We start from the raw sequence: 9,101 nt of genomic DNA on the forward strand, positions 1-9,101 counted from the left end.
ATTAAAGAAGTGCATGCCTTTGGCTGCATACTTTAAAATAAAACAGCCGTGGTTTTCAGGAACCTCTTTTAAGGTGTAATAAATCCGACTTTCTAAATGCCCAAGGCTGTGTTTATCTAGAAGTATCTTGGGGGAGATTGCTATGTCTATTAATCTGTTTTCCTGTTTCCTTACCTCAGGGCTTAAAGGCTGCATAAACCAACCAGCTAGAAGGCTGTAAGGAAAAGTCTCCACAGACAAGTAACTCCCTCTGCTTTCTGTTCTTAAGCAGCACACTCCTGGTGCAGGGGAGTCATTAGACATTCTTATAAAGCAGGAGCAGTAGATGAGGGTGATATGGTAGGGACAAACCAGCATGACCTCTGTCTTAGAAGAAACCTCAAACCTCTTCAGGACCTTTAAAAGAGTTAACAAAACAGTGGATAAAGGAAAACCATTGTCTGTATTTTATTTAGACCTTCAAAAGGCTTTTGATAAAGTTCCTGAGAAGAGGCTATAAAGGAAACTTAGTAGCCACGAGGTGAGAGGTAAAGTCCTGCATGGATAGGGGGAGAAAAAAGCCCACAGCTGAGAGAACGGAAACAAAGAGGAGGAACAAATGGTCCATCTCAGCATGGAAAGGGCTTCCATGTAGGATGCCCCAGAGATTAAAAATATGACATGTGCCTGGGATATTAATGATTTGAAGACCACAGTGAAAAGCAAAGGTGACAAAGCTTGTGTCATGAGAAATTGCAGAGGATGAAAAAATTAAGAAAACTGAGATAGTGGATGAAATTAAACACACACAGGAAAAGAACATTTTGTAAAGAACACTACAAACTACTTATGTGTGTGGGTAGGTTTTGAATTTCTTTTAAATATCCCCAAATACATCACAGAATCACAGAATCACGGAATCACCAGGTTGGAAGAGACCTTCAAGATCACCAAGTCCAACCCATGCCCTAACACCACCTCAACTAAGCCATGGTACCAAGTGCCACATCCAGTCTTTTTTTAAACACATCCAGGGATGGTGACTCTACCACCTCACTGGGCAGATGATTCCAGAACTTTATCACTCTTTCAGTGAAAAACTTTTTTCCTAACATCCAACCTAAATTTCACTTGGCACAGCTTAAGACTGTGTCCTCTTGTTCTGTCAGTTGTTGCCTGGAAAAAGAGACTGACCCCCACCTGACTACAACCACCTTTCAGGCACCTGTACAGTCAACTCAAGGAAACTGACTCCTGACCATGCAGTGGTGGTTGAGAAAGCATAAGTCTTTTTCAAAAACGTATGAAAAAGTTTTTTTAAAAAAGCCAATAAAGAAAAGATTGCAATCCTGTGATTTCGTATTAGGAGATGGCATGACCTGTTTTTGCCTTGGCCATCACGTTCAAGGTCAGCCCACCCTGCTCAAAGGAGAAACAACGAAAGGAGCTGCCGAAAGGTCTGACAAGGCTGGGTTTCTTCTGGCTCTGCTCCTTATGCTTAGGTTCTCTGGAGCCTGGAAATCAGAGACTCCAGACAAATCTTTTCTGAGAGAAAGGTAGCCAGGGCAGCCCTCTTGCATGTGGATTAGCTGTTGTTTAGGAAAGATTAGCTTATAACGCAGTGTTTCCTGTCAGCAGGCCACTAAAAGCTACCTGGTTTTATTAAACTTCTGTAAAATTAGTGTATCTGAGATACTTTTGCTTTCAAACTGGTTAGAAATGACTGACTAGTTCAAAGGCCACAGTGAAAGCAGAAAGGCAGACACACCTGTGTGAGGAGAGCCATTTCAAAGCTGACATGAAGAAAACAGCACTAAAAGTTCATTAAAAACAGACAGAAAAGCAAAAGAAGTAAACTATGCCTGAAATGCAACACACATGGCTATATTAGTACAATATATATCACATAAATTTAATAAATATCTCTCTTGTACCAAGAAGGCCGTGTAGAATCTCTGTCTTTCCATGTTACACAATAAAAGCTTCAGCACATATTTAAACTGGAGTAGTGAAATATCTTTTATTGCACTGTAATTTGGTTTATTGGGCTTTGACAGCTATGGTTATTAAGAATTGACACTTAAAAATCAATATTTATTTGGGGGTGACATTTATCACAGTTCAGAGCTTTTGCTCAATCACAGGTTTTTGGTTACTTTTAACAAAAGGCAAAGAAGCTGCACTCTACATTTGAGAAGGTAGGATCAATGGCCAAGAAGCATCCAAAAGGCTTACTCAGTAAAAATACACACTCCTACAAGAAAATATATGGTTTTAACCTCTGGGATTCAGTTCTGAGGAGAAATATGAGAAAGGGAGATGTAAAATTAGTTACTGTATTTAAAGGTAAAATTATAAGCTGCCTGAAACCTGTTGTGGGACAGATAACAACCACTTAGGTATAGCATAACAACTGACAGAGAACAGGAGAAGGTCTCATGGCTAAGCACTGAAGAATAAGGGTCATCTCAATTCACTTCAGCTATCTAAAAGCTTGGTATTGAAATGAAAAGCTTGGCGTTGGTAGTGAAAGTAGGCAAACCCATATCCAAGAGACCATTCTCTGGAGGCGCCTATGAATCCTATGTTTCCTGTATAATCCCCCCTATCTATTGATTCAGAGACAGTTATAACCTTCTCTGAAGCAGGGTATCTTTTAAAAGGTACCTGTGCTTTTTCTGTCTGGGATGGAGTTGACTTTCTTCATAGCAGTCCCAATGGTGCTGTGCTTCGGGTTTGTGTCTAAAACAGTGTTCACAGTACACTAATGTTTAAGCTGTTGCTGAACAGTGCCTGCACAGCATCAAGGATTTCTCTTTTTTCCACTCTGTCCCCCTTCCTGGAACAAATAGGTAAGAGGTGAACAAGCAGTTGGGAGGGGACGTGGTCATGATAGCTGACCTGAACTGGCTAAAGGGGTGCTGCACACCATGTACTGTCATGCTCAGCAATGAAAATGGGGATAGAAAAAGAGCAAGGAGCTTTTTGGCTTCCAAAGTGTCCAGTGCTTGGAGACTGACTATTCTGCTTGTGGGGCATAGTGACTGTTTGTGCACAGTTTTCCTTTTCTCTTTTCTTCACCAATTAAACAAGCTTTCTCAGTTTTGCTTTTCCTCTTCTGTCCCCCATCCTGCTGTGGGGGCAAGGGTGAGTAAGCAGCTGTGTGGGAACTTGGCTGCTGGACAGGATCAGTCCACCACAATAGCAATTATCCTGTGTTCCTAAATGAACTGTCTGCACATATGAAGGGCAAAACAAGACAAATGTAAGTATTGTAAAATAGGGATAAAATAACACCAAAATGGATACTTTTGAATAAATCATAGAGAAATGGGGGCTGGATTACCCTTATTGGGTGGAGATTTCTGCAGAGCACCTCGATAATATTTTGTGGATTCTAACAATCTCTCAGATGATGGTTTGCCTGTCCATCCCATATGCATAAAACAGATTCCTGTCCAAAGTTATATCTATGAAGCAGTATTTAATGTGCTCCTGAACAATCTGGGTCCTGTGCCTGTGGCAATATCACAGGAAATGCCAACACACAGCACATAAAATTTCAGCTTTCCACAAAGCAAGAAAAGAAATGCTATTCCTTTATGCTATAATATGATGCCTCATGCAGTTTTCTTCTGGGTTTATATTTGGTTTCCTGAAGTTTTTGAAGCAGGAGCATACACTAACCTGGTCCATAGGGCCATGACACTTAAGGGGATCAGTGTAGTGAGGGAGACTGATATCTCAGCTTTGATCTGCCATGTGGCCACAAGTAAGCCACCTCATCTCTCTGTATTTTGTTTTCCTTCACCTGTCTGGATTTTTTATTTCAATGTAATCCCTTTAGAGAGAAACTGTCTCGGGCTTTTTAGGCACAATGGCAGAGATGGCTGACCTCTCTGATGTATTAGGAAGTGCATGGCGGCTGACACACACACACACAGTCAGTGTACTGCAGTGAGCTATGGTGGCTGGAGATCTAAGAGCTGTTGACCTCCCCATGGTCCTCCCTCTCCATGGCGAGAGGAGTCTGACTGCGTACACTGGGGTTCCATGGCAAACCACCAAGGTTTGCCTCCACAGATGCTCCTGGTTTTACTTTCTCCTACAGTCTCCGATTAGGATTACCTTCACACTGTCACAGTCTTGTTACTACTGAATTTTTCACAAGCCCTGTAAGCCTCAGGAAAGGCAAGCTGGCAACCATGGGCTTGCTAGGGAGCTCTCAGCCCCATCAGGTGTACTGCATAATTGTAGCTGGTAATGGGGATGACTGTCAAGCACACTTTCCATTTCTGCAGTGGGAGCTTCTGGAGCAAAGTCTGGAGACAAACAGGGAGGAGGCTCTAGGGACTGGCAAGCTGCTCTTAGCAGAAGTCTCTTAAATAAAGGTTAAAAATAGCTTCTGTTGATTTCAGACCAAAAGTCCTGAGAGCAGAGGGAAGAGGAAGAGGAGGATTCCAGCCCCGGGAGCAGCCAAACAAAGCAGCATGTCCCTGGCACAGGAGGAGCGGAGGACATGCCTTCTGCAGGGATTATGCAGAGCTGCTGGAAGTGAAGCCTGAAAACCGGCAGAACGGAAGCTTGGAAACCGAGCCCTGGGCTGAAGCGGGTAATTTACCTTATTTGAAATAAAAACAGCTTAAGTTGAAGCCAGCCGGAAATTCAGCTGACTTGAAGCTGCAAGCAAAATTAGCATAACACTCTGCAGGTTGAAACATGGGGGAAGCAGACTGAGGGATTGAGCCTTGACGTCTGGCAGTGTAAGGAAGCTGCTACTGCTTCTGCAGTGCTATTCAAAATTATCCCTTAAAGCTAAAATCATTGCAAGACCAAGCTAGAAGACCATAATAGTGCCTGTTGGCCTTAACCGCAACAAGCAAAAAAAGACAACTGCAGTGGAATCATCATTAAAAGGAAAAAGAGTATGACTAGCCCCCCCAGATTGGCAGAGCATGGTAAGTACAACTGACAGACTGAAACATCTCAGCCAGGAGTCTGTCAGTGTAAATCAGCGTAGCTATGGCACTGACGTCCATGGTGAAGCTGGGCCAGTTCATTCCCTTAAGAATCCAGATCGTGAATCTAAGTAGGTGTAGCCTGTGTCCTGCAAAGTGCTCTGGGCCGGGTGGGGGTTGAGGGATGAGAGGGTGACGATTCACCGTATCATGCTGAAAGACCCAAGGTAGCTTTCATGACTTAGATCCAGCAATCTAATCCTAGAAGCCTTCTAATCATAGTGGTCGCCAGACAGGCTAACTCAGCCAAGCAAGCTAATGTATCCTGCTACTGCTGTTAGACTTACTCCAGTCCCCAAGCTAATTCCTGTAGAGCTAGCTTGTAGAGTTAGCCTGTATAATTCAACACTACACTGCACTGGCAAGCCCTTTAGGAGTGTGGCTGCGTGTGTGCAAGCAAAAGAGCACAGTTGAGTGATGCTGTACTCTCAGACTTGTGTATATCTGGGAATTTTATTTGCCCATGTACTGATGACCAAAGATTCAGTTCTTTTCCTGATGTTCACAAACCAGCTCCTATGTCAGTGACTTAATTTGAATGACATAGTGATTAATGTAGCCAGCTATAAAAGGGCACCAACAATTCTGCTTCTTAGTGCTCTCCCTGAACTTACACCTGAACCTGAACAGCAGCAACAATGGTAACTCCTTCTTCATATTTGAAAGCAGTGCCTTCTCAAGTATGGGAATTTCGCGCCACTTTTCCAGGATGCAAAGCAATGCCATTGCATGCAGAGTAAGATAGTGTTGTGTCTGAACCTCATCATATTCTTACTGCAAGGTAATATTTTTGCAATACCTGGAGTGGATTTTCTAGACTACAAATACTACAGGAGTCTTACAGAAAGAATTGCTTCAAAAGGGATCCACAATATTTTCATACAGAACATGCAGAGTAGTCACTGTGTCATTAGCATGCCATCTACCACCATTTTATTGAGTTCATCTAAGTTTTGTTACAATATCCCAGTGTCTCGGGATCTCTGCTGCCTTTAAAGGAACAAGAAGTTGGGTGGAACGTGTGATCAGAGAGTTCACCAGTGTTTGCAGTGAAGCATAAACATGAATGAGCCTAGACATGCTTGGAAGCCCAAGAAAGTATTAATAAAACTTCCTCAGTGTTTTTAATGAAGGTGTTTGGAGCAGCAAGATCCCAGAAGTTGTTTCCAACTTGAGGAATATGCACACATCTAGCTGAAGAGACAGCAAATGCACATTTTCTAAGGAGGCATTTCTATGTGATTATCTTCTGCCTATAAAAAAACAGGTCCTAGCTGAAGTTTTGAGATGAACCAACTTCTGTGTATCATGGATTCCACACACATAAAAGGAGCAAAAAATACACAGTGGGCTTTTTTTAAAATCTGTTTTTCCAGAAAGAAATACTGTTATAGACATAAAACTTTTCCCAGGCTTGCCCTGGGCACTCCTTGAAATATGCTGTATGGACAATACTCACTCAGAATTCTAGCTGTCTCTAGGAAATATTCATCCTGCCTCTTCTTGGCAAGCTGGGTTTCCTGTCCAGCCCCACAGGATTTATTGTCTCATTGTGGTGGAAAAAAATTGAGGCTAGTGACCAACCATATATGGGTATGGAAAAACCAAGATGAGCTAGAAGGGAAAAAAAAAAGAAAAGTGGGTGTAATTACAAGTCAATTAAATACAAATCATTATAGGGATAAGAGGAAAGGAGCAGCATGCAGAAACCTGCAAGAAATACAGGTGTTCTCTGACTTTCTCCCTCCACCCCTGTGGATTAGCAGGGCTGAGGAGCAGGGCCCATACTGGCACCATGACCTATCGTAACATCATCTGGGTGGGATTTGCAGCCATTGATGAGTCCAAAGTAGATTAACAATGCAGCAGCACCATTAAAGAAAGCAGTGGCAGGAGGCTGAGAGGCTGAGATCTTTTGGCCTGGTTGGTTTTTCTTCCATTAGTGCCTAGTAACGTGTAACTCTTTATGAGGGCATAAAATTGCTCTTTACTAATGTTTTTCTCATTCAAAGGTCAGCAAAGCCACAGTGAAAGTTAAAGAGGAGGAGTGCACCACTCACCAGGACTGCTGAAAGCAACCAGCCAGTTTTGGAGAAGAGGGACGTAATCTCATAATGGACAACTTGTGCTGGTTGTCAGCACCACAGGCTGTGAGAATGTGTGGCAGACAGGGTGGCAGCTGAGGGGCTGCTTTTGCCACCATGCAGATTTACCCAGCTCATGCAAGGCTGGTAAAAGCCACAAGCCATTCTTTATTCAGAATGGAGTACAGGCCAAAAAAATGACAGGCCAGAGTCAAAGCAAAGCAGGCCAAGGTAGCTGAGTCCCATCAGGAGTGGAAAATGGCTGTGACTCATTTAAAAGAGTCAAAAACCGAAAGAGTGCTTTTTTCAGAAGAACCGTTCCAGTTCTGACTCAAAGGCACAGGCAGCATAAAGCAGCGTGGATCCACAGATGGTTCACACCAAATCAGCTGCTGGCCAGTGTGTTAAAAAAAACCCTTAAATTGTCAGTTAGTCTGTGCTTCATTATTTGCTTCTTACCCATGTCTAGTGAATCTATACCAGCTCTGATAGGCGACAGTGCCATTGAGAATCTGCTGATTCAAATCCCGCCCTCCTCAGCAGAAAGCCAGTGGGAGGAAGGAAGAAAGAAACCCAACTCGACATTCTATTTTTCCCCCTTCAAATAAACCCTAAATTGCTTCTTTAATGCACTGGAGGTTTTGAGCGGGGTAGGAAGCTCTGATACAGAATGGGGCTACAATTTTGTTAAAGACAAGCTCTGCAGCAAGCCTGTGAACTCCAATAAATTTGTAACTCTGTTCCCAGTCAGAAACAGAACAATAGCCTCTCCTGTTTAATTGTGGATTGCAGCAAGTGGTTTCATGCTCAAACCCTCTTGTAATGTAGTCCTCTCCTTTTAATCATCAAAGGTGATCTCTGCCAAAGCAGCTGACAGTTGCATTTGATCAAGTGTAATAGGAACAGTCAGATCTTCCAGGATCCTTGTAGTTACCCATTTTCCATGTGTAATTCCAGTCTATTTCATACAAGTTTAATATGACAACTGTATTACAAAATTAGAGGGAGGATTTGGGGTGAGATGACTCACTGATTTTTTTTCTTTTTTATTAGAAAATATGATCTCAAAAACAAAAGCCATTTTCTATTCCCAGCCCTGCTACTGACCCCCTGTATGACCTTGAACAACCTTTGATGTCTAGATCCGTTCTTCCACTTTGCCTGTCATTGCTATTTAGAGACTGTGAGCTCAGTGGTGCAGTGACTGCCTGGTTTTGGGGTCCCAGCATAACAGCTATGACAGATGAGTGTGCAGTTAGAGTTGGTGACATCTGGGCTTTAGCACCACTAATATATATTAGTAGCTTTATAAATACTTGTATTTATCACAATATATACATGTGGTTGTATATGTACACATGCAAATGGTACAAGTGGTTTTAAATTTGAGAATGGGATAAGGAATCCCAATTTCAAAACCAAGAAAAAAGAGCCAACCTCCATCCTTCAATACAACTGCACTTCAAATAGATTTGCCAGCAGAACTTCTTTTGGACTTTGCCCTGTGGTTTTCACAGTTCAGTTTACATTGACCTTGGCAAAGCAAAGCAAAGCAAAATGTCTGCTATCTGGACCCACCAGTGATGCTCAGAAGTGTCCACTGCCCAGGTGTAGACCACATCCACTATGCAAAGATTCCATTCTTTGTTTTATTCCACCACAGGTCAGGAGGAGCATCAAATCCCTCTCACTTGTGTCAGATGTCAGCATTTGGGAAGGTGGTTGGTGGTGGGGAGGGGAGGACGGAAGACAGTCAAAATGAAAATGGTTTGGTTAATTAATTGCAAGCACTGCTTGAAGGACCAGCACGTATATTTAATCAGTTGCCTAGTAACAAACGGTGTATGATGTGAATGCTATCAGCCCGCAGCGTGAGCAAGGGATGGACCCTTTCTGTTTTTATCAGCTGCCAGCATGCATACTCTGGGCGTTGCATGCCCTTGTGCTCAGAAGGGCTGCTCTGCCACCTCACAAAAGCTGCGTGGTAGCAAGGGTCCCCCCCATTTTGGCTCTGCCATTC

Source organism: Corvus brachyrhynchos, unplaced genomic scaffold, assembly GCF_000691975.1.
Source record: "Corvus brachyrhynchos isolate BGI_N302 unplaced genomic scaffold, ASM69197v1 scaffold14, whole genome shotgun sequence".
NCBI lineage: Eukaryota > Metazoa > Chordata > Aves > Passeriformes > Corvidae > Corvus > Corvus brachyrhynchos.